Genomic DNA, 15,636 nt, shown 5'->3' on the forward strand with positions numbered 1-15,636 from the left:
TTTGTCAAATGCTTTTTCTGCATCAATTGATATGACTATATGATTTCTCTCCCTCAATTTGTTTATATGATGTATCACGTTTATTAATTTGTGGGTATTGTACCATCCTAACATCTCCTAGATAAATCATGCTTGGTTATGGTATATGATCTTTCTCATGTACTGTTGTATCCGATTTGCTAGAATTTTGTTGAGGATTTTGCATCTATGTTCATGGTGGATATTGGCCTATACTCTTTCATTGTGTTGACTTTATCTGGTTTTGGTATTAGGGTGATGCTGGCTTCATAGAAGGAGCTTAGAAGTGTTCCTCCCTCTTGATTCTTTTTAGAATAGTCCATTGAGGATAGCTTTTAGTTCTTCCTTGAATGACTTGTATAGTTCTCCTGTGAAGCCATCTTGCCCCGGGCTTTTATTTGCTGGAAGCTTTTTGATGACTGCTTCAATTTTTTTCATAGTTATCTACCTATTGAGATTTTTAGAATCTTCCTGATTGAGTTTTGGAAGGTTGTACTTTTCTAGGAATATGTCCATTTCCTTCAGGTTGTCTAGTTTGTTGAAATAGAGTTGTTCATAGTATTTTTTTTTTTTAACAATCCTTTGTATTTCCGTGGTGTCTGTTGTTATTTTCCTTCTATCATTTCTGATTTTGTTTATTTGGGTCCTCAGTCTTTGCTTCTTGGTGAGCCTTGCTAGAGGCTCATGAATTTTATTTATCCTTTCAAAGAATCCTCTCTTGGTTTCATTGATGTTTTATATTTTTTCATCTCTATGCTATTTATTTCTGCTCTAATTTTTATCATTTCCTTCCTTCTGGTTACACTGGGCTTTTCTTTTTACTCTCTTACTAATTCTTTAAGTTGTAGAGTTAAATGATTTACTATCTTTATTTATTTATTTATTTTTTTAGGTCGGCTTGTTAAAGCTATAAACTTCCTTCTTAGGACTTTCATTTTGTCCCATAGATTTTGGATTGTTATGTTTTTGTTGTCATTAGTTTCCAGGATGTTTCTAATTTCTTCTTTGATCTCATTGGTAACCCAGTCATTATTTAATAGCATGCTTTTCAGCTTCCAAGAGTTTGAGATTTTTAGATTGTTTTTCTTGTAGTTTATTTCTAATTTCCTGGCATTGTGGTCTGAGAATATGCTTTGTGTGATTTCAATCTTCTTGAATTTGAGGAGACTTTGCTTGTGGCCCAATATGTGGTCTATTTTTAAAAATGTCTCATGTACACTTGAGAAGAACATATATTCCAAGAACATATATTGGGGTGAAATGTTCCAAAGATGTCAATTAAGTCCATTTGACCTAGTGAGTAATTTAGGATTAATGTCTTTTTGCGAATATGTTGTCTATAGGATTTATCCAGTGGTGTCAATGTTATATTAAAATCCCCTAATATGATTGTATTGTTGTCGATCTCTCCCTTGGTATCTTCCAGGAGCTTTTTTTTTTTAAAATTTTTTTAAAATGTATTTGGGTGCTCCTTCATTGGGTGCATATATAGTTACCAAGGTTATATCTTCTTGTTGTATTGATCCCTTTAGTATTATGAAGTGACCTTCCTTATCTCTTGTTATGGCCTTCACTTTGAGTTCTAGTTTGTCTAAGTATTGCTACCCCAGCTTTTTTTAAAATTTTATTTCCATTTTTCTGAAACATATTTTTCATTCCTTTACTTTCAATTTGTGTGAGTCCCTTGTTATGAGGTGGGTCTCTTGTAGACAGCATATATATGGGTCGTGTCTTTATCCATTCAGTCACTTGATGTCTTTTGATTGGAGCATTTAGTCCATTTACGTTTAAATTTATTACAGAAAGTTACTTGTTTTGTAGCCATTTTGATTTTTTTGAGTCTGTGTTCCTTCTTATCTATTTATATATTTGTTTTACAGCTTTCCCTGTAGCATTGCTTGCATTGATGGCTTGGTAGTAATAAATTCCCTTAGCCTTTTTTTTTTTTTTTTTTTATCTGAGAACCTCCTGATTTTCCCTTCAATTTTGATTGATAGTTTTGCTGGATAGAGTATTCTTGGGTTCAGTCCCTTGCTTTGTATCACTTTGTATACCTGCTTCTATTCCCTTGTAGCTTGATGTGTTTATGTTGAGAAATCATTTGATAATATGATGGGGGATCCTTTGTAGTTCTCTGCCTCTCTCTTGCAGCCTTTAAGATTCTCTCTTTGTCATCAACATTTACCACTGTAATTATGGCATGTCTTGGTGTGGGTCTTTTTGGATTCATCTTGGTTTGGATTCTCTGTACTTGTAAAACATTTTTCTTCCCTATATCAGGGAAATTTTCTGTTATTATTTCTTAAAAAAAATTATAATCCTTGCTAATGTTCTTGTCCTTCTGGCAGCCCTATTATACATATGTTATTTAGTTTTGCATTGTCCCAAAGCTCCCTTAGGCTTTCCTGATGCTTTTTAATTTTTCTTGCTTCTGTTCAGATTGGTCTTGTTTCTGTACTTATCTTCTAACTCACTAATTCTGTACTCTGCTTCTTCTATATATTGTTGAAGCCTTACATGGTGTTCTTGGTTGTAGGTATATAATTTCTTATTTTTTCCTGATTTTTGCATAGGTTTTTTATTTTCTTTTCCATCTGGTGTATGAACTGTATGACCATTACTCTGAATTCTTTTTTTGTCATATTGCATGCTTCCATTACACCTATTTCCTTTCTTGGTGATTCCTACTTTTCTTTCCTCTGGGGATTGTTTTGTTGTCTTCCCATTCTGACTGTCACCAGAAGGTTCAAATGTTGAGTTGAGAGGGCTGGGCCATTTACAGTTGGAGTTTTGCAACCTTCAAGTGCCACTGAAGAACTCTGACACCAAGACGTGTGGCTGCTGTGGGTTGGTGGAAGGCATTCTCGCCCCTGGTCAGCGACACAGGCCCTTAGTGTGGACTTGTATGCACACCTAGAATCCAGGACCCTGCTTGTGCCACGTTGAAACAGAGAAATGCTGGGGTGTGCCAAAACTCAAAGTCCCCAAGTGTGTTTCAGGAGTCAGAGACTTTTGTGTCTGTGCTAAGAATTGAGTATCAGGAACTCTGTTGCTTGGTGCTACCTCACACTGAGAATCAGGGTCCCACAGTGTGCATGCACCAAGAATTAGAGACACTGGCTCTTATTGTGAAAGTACTGGGAATCAGGGATCCCAGGCACATGCAATGAGAAACAGAGTCTAGTCCTGGTGCTCATTTCTGCCTCTTGCAAGGAGATTCAGGGTCCCTAATCCTCTTGGGAGACTGTTGCACAGTTGCACTGTGTTGGCAGTAGGTCCACACCTGCCTTAAGGAAAACAGCATTTTGTGTTTGTTTCCCCTGAATCAAAGTCAGGTAGCACCATTACTCAGTGTGGGTGTGGGGCCTGGTCTCATGGGTGTGTACTGAGAGAAACAAAATCTCCGTGGCCATGCACCCTGGCTTGAATTCAGCGCTACCACCATGTGGGCACAGGCTTTGGTAGTGGGGAACAAGCTCCCCAAGTTCGCATATTCAGGTTTAAATTCAGCATAGTCTCCCTTTTGGGTGCAGGGTCTGGTTATGGGAAACAAACTCCCCAGGTTTGCAACCCCAGGCTCAAATTCAGCACTGTCTCCCTGCATGGTTACAGGATCTGGTCACAGAAAACAATCTCCCCAAAAATATGTACCTATCATCAAATTCAGCACAGTCTCCCTGCCTGTGCATGGAGCCTCCTTTTGGGAAACAAATTCCCCAAGTTTGCACATCCAGGCTCAAATTCATCACTGTCTCCCTGGCCTGCGTGGGCACAGGATCTGGATGCAGGAAATAATCTACCCAAAGATGCATACCTAGGGTCAAATTCCATGTAGTCTCCCTGCCTGGGTGCAGAGCCTAGTTGCAGGAGATAAATTCTCCATGTTCTCTAGTCTAGGCTCAAATTCAGCCCTGTCTTCCTGCCGTGCAGGGGCATGGGATCTGGTTGCAGAAAGCAATCTCCCCCAAGATTCAAACCTAGGGTTAAATTCTGAAAAGTCTCCCTGCCTGGTCGCAGAGCCTTGTTGCAGGAGACAAATTCCCCACATCTGCCAGTCCAGGCTCAAATTCAGCACTGTCTCCCTGTCCTTCTTGGGCGTGGGCTCTGGTCACAGAAAACAATTTCCCCAATGATGCGTACCTAGGGTCAAATTCAGCACAGTCTCCCTACCTGGGCGTGGAGCCTAGTTGTGGGAAACAAATTCCCTGAGTTCACACGTCCAGGCTCAAATTCAGCCCTGTCTCCCTGCCCTGTGTAAGAGCAGGATCTGGTTGCAGAAAACAATCTACCCAAAGATATGCACATAGGATCAAATTGAGCACAGTCTCCCTGTATGGGTGAGGAGCCTGGTCATAGGAAACACACTTCCAGTGTCTGACATCAAGGCTGAAAGTCAGGTGGAGCTGCCGCCGCTGCTGCTGCTGCTGTGTGTGTGTGTGTGTGTGTGTGTGTGTGTGTGTGTGTGTGTGCAGATAGCCCTATTATGTAGCTGGGGCCTGGAAATTCCTATGCTGCTGCTGTGGGGGCAGCAGGGGAGGGGTATTGGCTTTGAGACTCACAGATATCAATGGACAGGATGCCTGGAGTATTGGAGTCCCTGGGTCTGCAGATGTGGTTGCAGGTCTTCTACCTGAGAAACTGTAGGGTCCAAGTTTGCTACTGAGACCAGACTGGGTGGCGGTGAGGCTAGGATCCTAGTCTCAAACAGTTCTGTTCTTCAAGATGGTGTGGTCTTTTTGCTACAGGTGTCCTCCCCAGAGTTTTTGCAGCAGCAGCAGCAGGGTTTTGCCATCTAAGAATGCCTGTATTGGCAGCCCCTTACAAAGTATGCAGGATCTAAATGTCCCAATTACACACACACACACACACACACACACACACACACACACACACACACAGGTACTCACATTCCTCTATCACTCCCTCACTCTCTCACACACTCTCCCTCCCTCCCTTCCTGATGGTCTTCATTTCCTCTTGGTTCCTTTTCATGCTGGTAACATTCTCATTCAGCCCCTTATAATTCTCATTGATTTGTATGTATTTGTCATCCAGCCTTTGAGCATCCTCATAACTGTTATTATGAGTTCTTTCTCTGACATGTTACTTGCCTTCATTTCATTTAATTCCCTGTCTGTTGAGTCCTCCTTTCCTTTCCTTTGGGGATTGCTTTTTCTCTTCCCATTTCCTGTAATGTTTTAATTTTTCACTGTCTTAGATACAACTGCTTTGCTACCCAGGTTCATTTGGGGGTGGTGCTACTGATGTGATATCACTCCTTACTTGAACTATTAGGGTTCTCTCAATTTTTTTAAAATGAATCTTTATTGTTCAGATTATTACAGGTGTTCCTCTTTTTTTTTTTTTTTTTTTTTGCCATAGCTCCCCTCCACCTGATTCCCCACCCCACCCCATGCCCTTACCCCATACCACTGTCTTCATCCATAGGTATGATTTTTGTCCAATCTCTTCCCACACCCTTCAGACCCTCTTCTCCCTGAGAATTGTCAGTCCACTCCCTTCCTATGTCCCCAATTCTATTATATTCACCAGTCCATTCTGTTCTTCAGATTTTTTATTCACTTGATTTTTAGATTCACTTGTTGGTAGGTATGCATTTGATGTCATTTTGTTGTCCATAATTTTTATCTTTTCCTCCTCCTCTTCCTCCTCCTTCTTCTTAAAGAACACCCTCCAGCATTTTATGTAATCCTGGTTTGGTGGTGATGAACTCCTTTAGTTTTTTTTTGTTTTTGCTTTTTTATTTTTTTGTCTGTGAAGCTCTTATCTGTCCTTCAATTTTGAATGATAGCTTTTCTGGGTAGAGTAATTATGGTTGTAGATTCTTGCTGTTCATCACATTGAATATTTCTTGCCACTCCTGTCTGGCCTGCATATTTTCTCTTGAGAAATCAGCTGACAGTTGTATGGGTTTTCCCCTGTAGGTAACTAACTTTTTCTCTTGTTGCTTTCAAGATAATCTCTTTCTATTTTGCTCTTGGCATTTTAATTATGATGTGTCTTGGTGTGGTCCTCTTTGGATATGTCTTGTTTGTGGTTCTGTGCACTTTAACTTGTAAGTCTATTTCTTTCACCAGGTAGGGAAAGTTTTCAGTCATTATTTCTTCCAATAGGCCTTCAATATCCTGCTCGCTCTTTTCTTCTGGCACCCCAAAAATTCAGATGTTAGTAGGCTTAAAGTTGTCCTAGAGGCTCCTTACACTATCTTCATATTTTTGGATTATTTAAAAAAATTTTTTTTTTCTGGTTGGGTGTTTTTTGTTTCCTCATATTCCAGATCTTTGGTTTGATTCTTGGAGTATGTTGATCTGCAGTTGAGTTTCTGTATTCTTTATTTCAGACAGTGTCTACTTAATTTCTGACTTGTCCTTTTCCACTTTTTGGCATTCTCATTAAGGTCCTTGAAGGTATTTTTATGTTTCTCAGCGGATTTTAGTAGATTCTTGAGTAACCCTACAAATGTGGTTTTGAACTCTGTATCATCCAATAGTTTGCTTTCCTCCATTTCTTTCATTTGTGACATGTTTCTGAGTCTCTGCATTTTGGCTGCTTCCCTGTGTTGTTGGAGTGGCTTTGTGTGGTAGGTAACCTATAGGAGCTAGCTCAGCCTCCCTAATCACCTGAGGTAGACACTGTTGGTACACCCCTTTGTAGGCCGAGTGCAAAGTCTTGGTTTAATTAACCTTTGATTGCTGTTGGTACATTGGGAGGAATTGACCTCCAGTCAAATTGGATGTGAGGACCCACTGTGTCGATAATGGAAGGACTGCTGCACTGGAGACATGCTTACAGTGTAGGACTTGTTTCAGTGGGGCTTTGGTGCTCACTGAGTCTGCCTCCTGAATGTGTCACTTATAAATGTGAGGAGTTTAAATCTGGTGACTCACTCTGACCACTAGGTAAACTGGCTTCTGGATCTCCAATAGGGTGCAAATCTGGTGTCTCACACTGTCTGAGGCCACCTTGCAGGAGCTACAGTGAGAACCACATTCCTCCCCTCCCTACTTGGAGCTTGAGGCTTTGGAGCTGTCTAAATGGGTTGCAAGTTTGCTAGCTTAAGCTGCAACAGGCAAGGCCATTCATATGCAAAAGCCGCTGTTTGAAGCTTGGGTGGCCTTGTAGGTTGTGCAGGGCGGGGCCTCAGGGCATCAGCAGGCTAGGGCATGTCAAATAGTGATGGCTACCAGCCAGCTGTCCCCCCATTTCTAACTGCAAGCAATTATTCCTGCGTGGAGCTCTGAAAGCAAGCCACTTTCACTTTATGACCTGATGGCAGACTGTCCAGCTTCTCCTCGCAGAAATTTGGGTCCTCCATGTCCCCCAGAAACTAGATTTCAGAGAAATCGGGACTTGTGTCCCGTTGCCAGCTGGGATCACTATCAGCCCAGATCGTGTGCACCTCCGTTACCTTAGCTTTTCAGCTCTTGTGCCCTGAATACTCTTTTCTCTTTTCTTCTAGTTGTAGAACATCCATTCAGCCAGCATTCCTGTGGTTCTGGTTGATAAGACATTTTGTCTTTTAGTTGTAGTTTTGAAATTGTTGTGCAAGGCAGCAGTTTAGGTTTTTACCAACGCCACCATCTTGAATCTCCTATTTGGGTTTTCTTGATGTAGCTGCATCTTGAATGTTAGTTTCTTATTCTTGGATAAAGTCTCATCATGGGTTACAAATGTGACTCACCCCAGCTTCATTGTGCAAGCTGTTTTGGATGTGATTTTTGGCTCTGGCTTTTGTGGAAAAGGTTGTCTCAAGTCTCACTAGTATGTGCTCACTGTGGGGTTCCCAGAGTCCACTGCCAGAGAGGAAGGAGTCTCAGGGTCTGATTCTCAGGTCCTGTGACTTTAGCTTTATGGAGTGACTCTTGCTGGATTAGTGTCACTCTGCAACTCACTATAAGGGGCCATAGCCTGTTACAGTGGGGGGCAGGTGTCTCATAGTCTGTGGTTGAGGCAGTGGGATTCTGGCCAAAGTGATTTCCCTCTCTAAATCAGGATCTAGCAGCTGAGGATGTAGGAATTTTAAGGTCTGTGTATGAAACAATGTGACCTTGTCCAGAGAGGCAAGTCCTCAGTAACTCACCAAGTTGTCCAGATGTAGGAGGGAGGGGGATGCTGTGGATCCTTTTGATGAAGCCATGTACATGCCCTTGGTTGGAGAGGCACAAGTCCAGTGGCAGCACACAGAGTGGCCTACAAGCCACATGCTGGATTTGAGTGATTGTGGTGTGCCACAGGCCCCATAGAGGGAGAAGTCCCAGTTTCCACTTGGGGGATATGTGCCCTTGGTTGGATATGTACCCCCAATGGCTTCTTATGGAGGTGACTAGTATCCATCCGCTGAGGCAGTGGGCTTAGGTGGCCCTTGAGTTGGACCAGCACTACCATAGGACCCAGATTCCAGCGGCCAGGGTTGTAACTTGGGGCGGCTCAAAGAAGCACCCAGGGCTCATCTGCCTGCGCAGCAAGATCAGGGGGCTGGTGCACTGGACCGGTGCAATTGCAGTGACTAGAGGTCGGCAGCTCAGGAGGGGTAAGTCCAAATTTCTACTGTCAGGTCCTTGAACCCTTGATTGGATATGAGTGTGCCTAGTGGAAGCTCACAGAGGCACCCAGGAGTCGCCTGCTGGGGCAGTGGCCTCAGGGGGCCTGCATGCTGAAACAATGTGACCATGGTGTATGTGGGTAGGCAGCTGGGAAGAGTGAAGCACCAATTTTTACTGCTGGGGCCGTGCACCCTTTGTTGGATATGAGTGCATCCAGCTGGGGCTCAAGTAGGCACCCAGGAACTGCCTATAGGGTCAGCAGGCTCAGTAGGCCTGCATTTTGGAAACGTGCAACTGCGATGTCCTGAGATCAGCAGCCAGGGAGAGGGATGTCCCAATTTTTGCTGCATTGCAGCATTGGATGAAATAATGCATGCCCAGCAGGGACTCACAGAGGCACCCAGGAACCATCTGTTGGGGTGATAGGGCTAAGGAGGCCTGTGCCCCAAAAAGGCAAGATTGCAGTGTCGAGAGGTTGGCAGCTATGGAGTGGGAAGACGCAGTTTTTGCTACCAAGGCCTTGTGCCCTTGGTTGGATTCATGCATGCCCAGTGGCAGCTCACAGAGGTAACCAGGAGCCATTTGCCAAGGTGGTGCCCTCATGCACTCAAGGTGCCTTGGTGCTGAAGCTGAGTGACTGTGGTGTCTGTGGGCAGGTATCCAGGAAGGGAGAATTCAGAATTTCTACTGCCAAGGCAGTGCACCCTTGTGTTGTATAAAAGCATGCCCAGTGGGGGTTCACAACAGCACCCAAGATTGGCCTGTGGAGTGGGGAGCTCAAGAGGCCTGCACACTGGAAAAGTATAACTTTGGCTTCTGAGGTGTGCAGCTGGGGAGGGGAGAAGTTGTATTTACTGTTGCCAGAGCTGTGAACCTTTGGAGGTGAAGGTACTAGGGTCTGCACGTCTGTGGGTGGGGCAGTAAAATTTTGGCTGGAGTGGCTGCTGGGTCATGGGCAGTGTCCATGACCTGTGGGGGTGGTGTTGCTGATAGCTTCCTAGAAGAGGCCGCTCTCCTCTTCAAGATGGCGTGGGCTCCATCTTCCTTTTTATTTTGATGGTGGTTTCTTGTGCTGTGCAGAAGCTTTTTATTTTAATGTAATTCTGTTCTGTTTCATTGGTCTATATGTCTGTTTTGCAGACTTTGTTATAGTTCTGTGAAGTATGCTGTTGGTATTTATTTTTAAATTAAAATTCTTTGTTGTTTAAAGTATTATATATGTCTCCTTCCCCAATCCCCCCATTGACCTCTACCCAGCTATTCTCATCCCACAGCACATGCACTCACCTACCTACTGTCTATGTCCGTGGGTTATGCATATATGCTTGCATACAAGTCCTTTGGTTGATCTCTTACCCGCCTCCCATCCCTTCCCTCTGAGGTTGGACAATCTGTTTGATCCTTCTGTATATCTGGATCTATTTTTGTTCACCAATTTATGTTGTTCATTATAATCCATGAATGAGTGAGATCATGTGGTATTTATCTTTATCTGACTGGCTTAGTTCACTTAGCATAATGCTCTCTAGGTGCATCCATGCTGTTGCAAATGGTAAGAGTTCCTATTTTTTAACAGCAGTGTAGTATTCCACTGTGTATATCAAGCATGTCAAACTTGCAGCCATCTGGCAGTGTGTAGATCAAGCATGTCAAACTTGCAGCCATCTGGCAGCATGAGGACCACAAAAATAATTTGTAGGCCAGGCAATATAATGGTATGTAAGAAATTTTAATAAAAATTTCATAGCTTAATTTTTACAAGATCCTGGTACACATAATAATAACAAACTACAAAGTTTGCTAATGACTGATTACTATAATCTTGTTGCAATCACTTCCCTTATGTGCCTTACACGAAGGGGCATCATTTTTCTCCACTAACACTAACAGTGAATATTTTAACAGCTGATTGGCATTTCATTAGTCTTGTACTGATTTGTTTGGTGTGTGGAACAGGTTGATCTCTGGGTTCGCTGTTCTGTTCCATTGATCTAATGTCTGTTCTTGTGCCAGTACCAGGCAGTTTTGAAAACAGTGGCTTTATAATATAGTTTGATATATGGTATTGAGATCCCTCCCACTTTGTTCTTTCTCAATATTGCTGCAGCTATTTGGGGTCTTTTTATTTTTTTATTTTTATTTATTTATTTTTTACTCCAGATGAACTTTTGGAGAGTTCTTTCTAGGTCTGTGAAATATGCCATTGGTATTTTAATGGGGATTGCATTCAATCTGTAGATTGCTTTGGGTAGTATAGACATTTTAATGATGCTGATTCTATTAATCCATAAATACGGTATATTATTACATTTGTTTATGTCTTCCTCTATCTCATTTTTCAATAACCTGTAGTTTCCAGAGTATAGGTCTTCTATTTCCTTAGTTAAGTTTATTCCTATGTATTTTAACTTTTTTTGCTGCAGTGGTAAATGGGGTTGTTTAGTTTCTCTTTCTGTGAGTTCATTATTGCTATATATAAAAAAGCCATGGCTTTCTCAGTGTTAATTTTGTATCTTGCTATGTTGCCAAGTATATGTATTAAGTCTAGTTGTTTTTGGTTGAAATCATTAGTGTTTTCTATGTACAATATCATGTCATCTGAGAATAATGACAGTTTTTCTTCTTTTCCAATTTGGATGCCTTTATTTCTTCTTGTCTGATGGCTATGGCTAGCACTTCCAGTACTATGCTGAATAGGAGTGGTGAAAGTGGGCATCCTTATCTTGGTCCTGTTCTTAGGGGAAATGGTTTTAGTTTTTGCCCATTGAGTGTGATGTTGGCTGTGGGTTTGTAATATAAGGCTTTTATTATGTTGATGTATGATCCCTCTATTACCATTTTGCTGAGTGTTTTCATCAAGAAAGTGTGTTGGATTTTGTCAAATGCATTTTTCTACATTAATTGATATGATTATGTGATTTTTGCCTCTCAATTTGATTATGTGATGTATAACGTTTATTGATTTGCAGCAATTGTATCAGCCTTGCATCCTCAGAATAAATGCCACTTGGTCATGAGGTATGACCTTTTTAATATATTGCTGGATCTGATTTTCCAGAATTTTGTTGAGGACTTTAACATCTATATTCACTTTGGATATTGGCCTGTAATTCTCTTTCTTTGTAGTGTCTGGTTTTAGGATTAGGGTAAGCATTAGCTATTAGAAAGAGCTTGGAAGTGTGCCTTCCTTTGGACTTTTTAGAATAGTCTGAGTAGAATAGAGTTTAGTTCTTCTTTGAATGTTTGGTAAAACTCCCCTGTGAAGTTGTCTGGACCTGGGCTTTTGTCTGTTGGAAGATTTTTGATTACTGCTTAAATTTCATTCATAGTTATCAGCCAATTGAGGTTTTTCGATTATTCATCATTGAGTATTAGAAGAATGCATATTTCTATGAATGTGACCATTTTGTCTATGTTGTCCACTTCGTTGGATTAGAGTTGTTTGTGTGTGTGTGTGTGTGTGTGTGTGTATATATATATATATATATATATATATATATATATTTGCAATCTTTTCTATGTCTGTGTCTATGTCTATGTCTATGTCTGTGGTTATTTCACCTCTTTCATTTCTGATTTTGTTTATTTGGATCCTGTGATTTTTAGAGAGCCTAGCTATAGGTTCATCAATCTTGTTTATCCTTTCAAAGAACCAGGTCTTTGTTTTTATTGATCTTTTGTATTTTTTTTCCTTTGGTCTCTATGTAATTCATTTCTGCTCTGATCTTTATTATTTTATTCCTTCTATTCACTCTGAGCTGTTCTTTTTGCTAATTTTTTGTTATTTTTTTACTCTTTTATCAAAATTTCTTTATTGATTAAGGTATTACATATGTGTCTTCATTTCTCCATCAGCTCCCCCAAGCCACCCCCACCCCCACTCACCGCCTGGTTTTCATGTCGATTGGTTAGGCTTATATTAATGCATACAAGTTCTTTGGTTGATCTCTCCTCCTTTTGCCCACCTTTCCCTAGCTTCCCTCTGATGTCTGGCAGTCTAATAGATACTTCTCTGCCTTTGGATCTGCCCCTGCTCATCAGTTTATGTTGTTCATTATATTCCACAAATGAGTGAGATCATGTGGTATTTGTCCTTCTCTGACTGGCCTAATTCACTTAGAATAATGCTCTCCAGTTCCAACCATGCAGTTGCAAATGGTAAGAACTCCTTTTTTACTACAGCATAGTATTGCATTGTGTAGATGTACCACAGTTTTTTAATCCACTCATCTGCTGATGGGCATTTAGGCTGTTTCCAAATCTTAGCTATGGTGAACTGTGCTGCTATGAACATAGAGGTGAATATATCCTTTCTGATTCATGTTTCTAGTTTCTTGTGATATATTCCTAGAAGTGGGATCACTGGGTCAAAATGGAGTTCTATTTTTAGTTTTTTGAGGAAAATCAATACTGTTCTTCACAGTGGCTGCACCAATCTGCATTCCCACCAGCAGTGCAAAAGAGGGCCTTATTCTCCACAATCTCGCCAATATTTGTCCCTTGTTGATGATAGCTATTCTGACAGTGTGAGATGATAACGCATTGCTGTTTTGATTTGCATCTCTCTGATAATTAGTGAGAGATGCAAATCATATATCTCTTAGCCTTCCTTCTGTCCTACTTCAAAAAGTGTCTATTTAGGTCCATTGCCCATTTCTTGATTGGATTGTTTATCTTCCTTTTGTTAAGTTGTATGAGTTCCCTGTAGATGTTGGAGATTAAACCCTTATCAGTTATGTTATTGTCAAATATATTCCCCCCCTGTAGTGGGCTTTCTTGTTGTTTTGTTGATGGTTTCTTTTGCTGGGCAAAAGATTTTATTTTGATGTAGTCCCTTTTATTTTCTTTTTAGCTTCATTGCCCTAGGAGCAGTATCAGTGAAGAATTTCTTTCAGCATATGTCTGGATTTTTTTTTTTTTTTTGCATGTGGATTCCTCTAGTATTTTTATGGATTCCCTTCTTATGTTTAAGTCCTTTATCCATTTGAGTTTATTATTGTGTATGGTGTAAGTTGGTGATCTAGTTTCATTTTTTTGCATGTATCTGTCCAATTTTCCCAAAACCATTTGTTGAAGAGACTATGTTGACTCCATTTTATGTTGAAGCCTCCTTTGTCAAATATGAATTGGGAAAGTGGTTTGGATAAATTTCCGGGTTCTCTATTCTATTCAATTGATCTACATGTCTGTTCTTATGACAGTACCAGGGTGTTTTGAGAACAGTGGCTTTGTAATACAGCTGGAAATCTGGTATTGAGATTCCTCCTACTTTGTTCTTCTTTCTCTGGATTGTTGCAGCTATTCAGGGTCTTTTTTTATGCCAGATGAATTTTTAGAAAGTTTTTTCCAGGTCTGTGAAATATGCCAATGGTATTTTAATGGGGATTACATTGAATCTGTAGATTGCTTTGGGTAGTATGGACATTTTGATGATGTTGATTCTTCCAATCCATGAACACAGTATGTTCTTCCATCTATTTATGGCTTCCTCTATCACTTTTTTTCAGTGTCCTGTAGTTTTTCGCATATACGTTCTTTACCTCATCAGTTAAATTTATTTCTAGGTATATTAAAATTTTTTGGTGAGATGGGATTGCTTTTTTAGTCTCTCTTTCTGTAAGTTCACTATTAGTGTATAGAAATGCCATAGATTTCTTGGCCTTAATTTTGTATCCTGCTACATTGCCAGATTCATTTATTAAGTTTGTTAGTTTTTGATAGAGTCTTTCAGGTATTTTATGTACAGTATCATGTCATCTGCAAATAAGGACAGCTTTACTTCTTGTTTTCTAATTTGGATGCCTTTTATTTCTTCTTCTTGTCTAATTGCAATGGCTAATACTTCTAGTACTCTGTCCAACAGGAGTGGTGAGAGTGGGTATCCCTGTCTTGTTTCTATTCTTAGGGGAAATAGTTTTAGTTTTTGTCGATTGAGTGTGTTGTTGGCTGTGGCTTTTTCATATATGGCTTTTTTTATGTTGAGATATGATCCTTCTATTCCCACCTTGCTGAGTGTTTTGATCATGAAGTGATGTTGGATTTTGTCAAATGCTTTTTCTGTGCCAATGTGTGATTTTTATCTTTCAATTTTTTATGTGATGTGTCACTTTTATTAATTTGCAGATATTGTACCATCCTTGTATCCCTGGAATAAATGATACTTGGTCATGGTTTATAATGTATCTGATGTATTGCTGGATTCGATTGCTAAAATTTGTTGAGGATTTTTATATCTATGTTCATGAGGGATATTGGCCTATAATTCTCTTTCATTGTGTTGTCTTTATCTGGTTTTGGTATTAGGGTGGTGCTGGCTTCACAGAAGGAGCTTGGAAGTTTCCCTTCCTCTTGAAATTTTTGGAATAGTCTGAGAAGGATAGGTTTTAGTTCTTCCTTGAATGTTTGGTAAAATTCCCCTGTGAAGCCATCTGGCCTCGGCTTTTGTTTGCTGGAAGCTTTTTGAAGACTGCTTCAATTTCTTCCACAGTTATCAACCTATTAAGATTTTTAGAATCTTCCTGATTGAGTTTTGGAAGGTTATATTTTTCTAGGAATATGTAAATTTCCTCTAAATTGTCTAGTTTGTTGGATTAGAGTTGTTCATAGTATTTTTTAACAATTCTTTGTATTTCTGTGGTGTCTGTTGTTATTTTGGGTCTATCATTTCTGATTTTGTTTATTTCAGTCCTCTGTATTTGCTTCTTGGTGAGCTTGGCTAGAGATTCATCAACCTTGTTTATCCTTTCAAAGAACTTGCTCTTGGTTTCATTGATCTTTTCTATTGCTTTTTCCTCTCCTCCATGTCATTTATTTCTGCTCTGATCTTCATTATCTTCCTTTCTGCTCACTCTGGGTTTTTCTTGTTGCTCTCTAATTCTTTGAGTTGTACAGTTAGATGATTTAGTTACCATTTTTTCTTGTTTTTTGGAGGTAGGCTTGTAGGGCTATAATCTTCCCTCACAGGACTGCTTTCATTGTGTCCCATATATTTTTGGGTTGTGTTTTTATTGTCATTAGTTTCCAGGGTGCTTTTAATTTCTTCTTTGATATCTTT

At 40.2% G+C, this 15,636-nt stretch overlaps 1 protein-coding gene and 1 long non-coding RNA gene across 2 annotated transcripts in view; both read right to left on the minus strand.

Moving 5' to 3' along the window:
- Window positions 1–15,636, minus strand: part of CHIC1 (cysteine rich hydrophobic domain 1) — a 153,582-nt gene that overhangs the window by 68,513 nt on the left and 69,433 nt on the right. The window lies entirely within an intron of this gene.
- LOC123652440 lies at window positions 53–12,022 on the minus strand. Its single transcript, XR_006741793.1, has 2 exons — window positions 11,778–12,022; window positions 53–323 (listed from the first exon to the last, which is right to left on the minus strand). It is a non-coding gene; the product is annotated as an uncharacterized LOC123652440 (long non-coding RNA).

Source organism: Pipistrellus kuhlii, unplaced genomic scaffold, assembly GCF_014108245.1.
Source record: "Pipistrellus kuhlii isolate mPipKuh1 unplaced genomic scaffold, mPipKuh1.p scaffold_m20_p_16, whole genome shotgun sequence".
NCBI lineage: Eukaryota > Metazoa > Chordata > Mammalia > Chiroptera > Vespertilionidae > Pipistrellus > Pipistrellus kuhlii.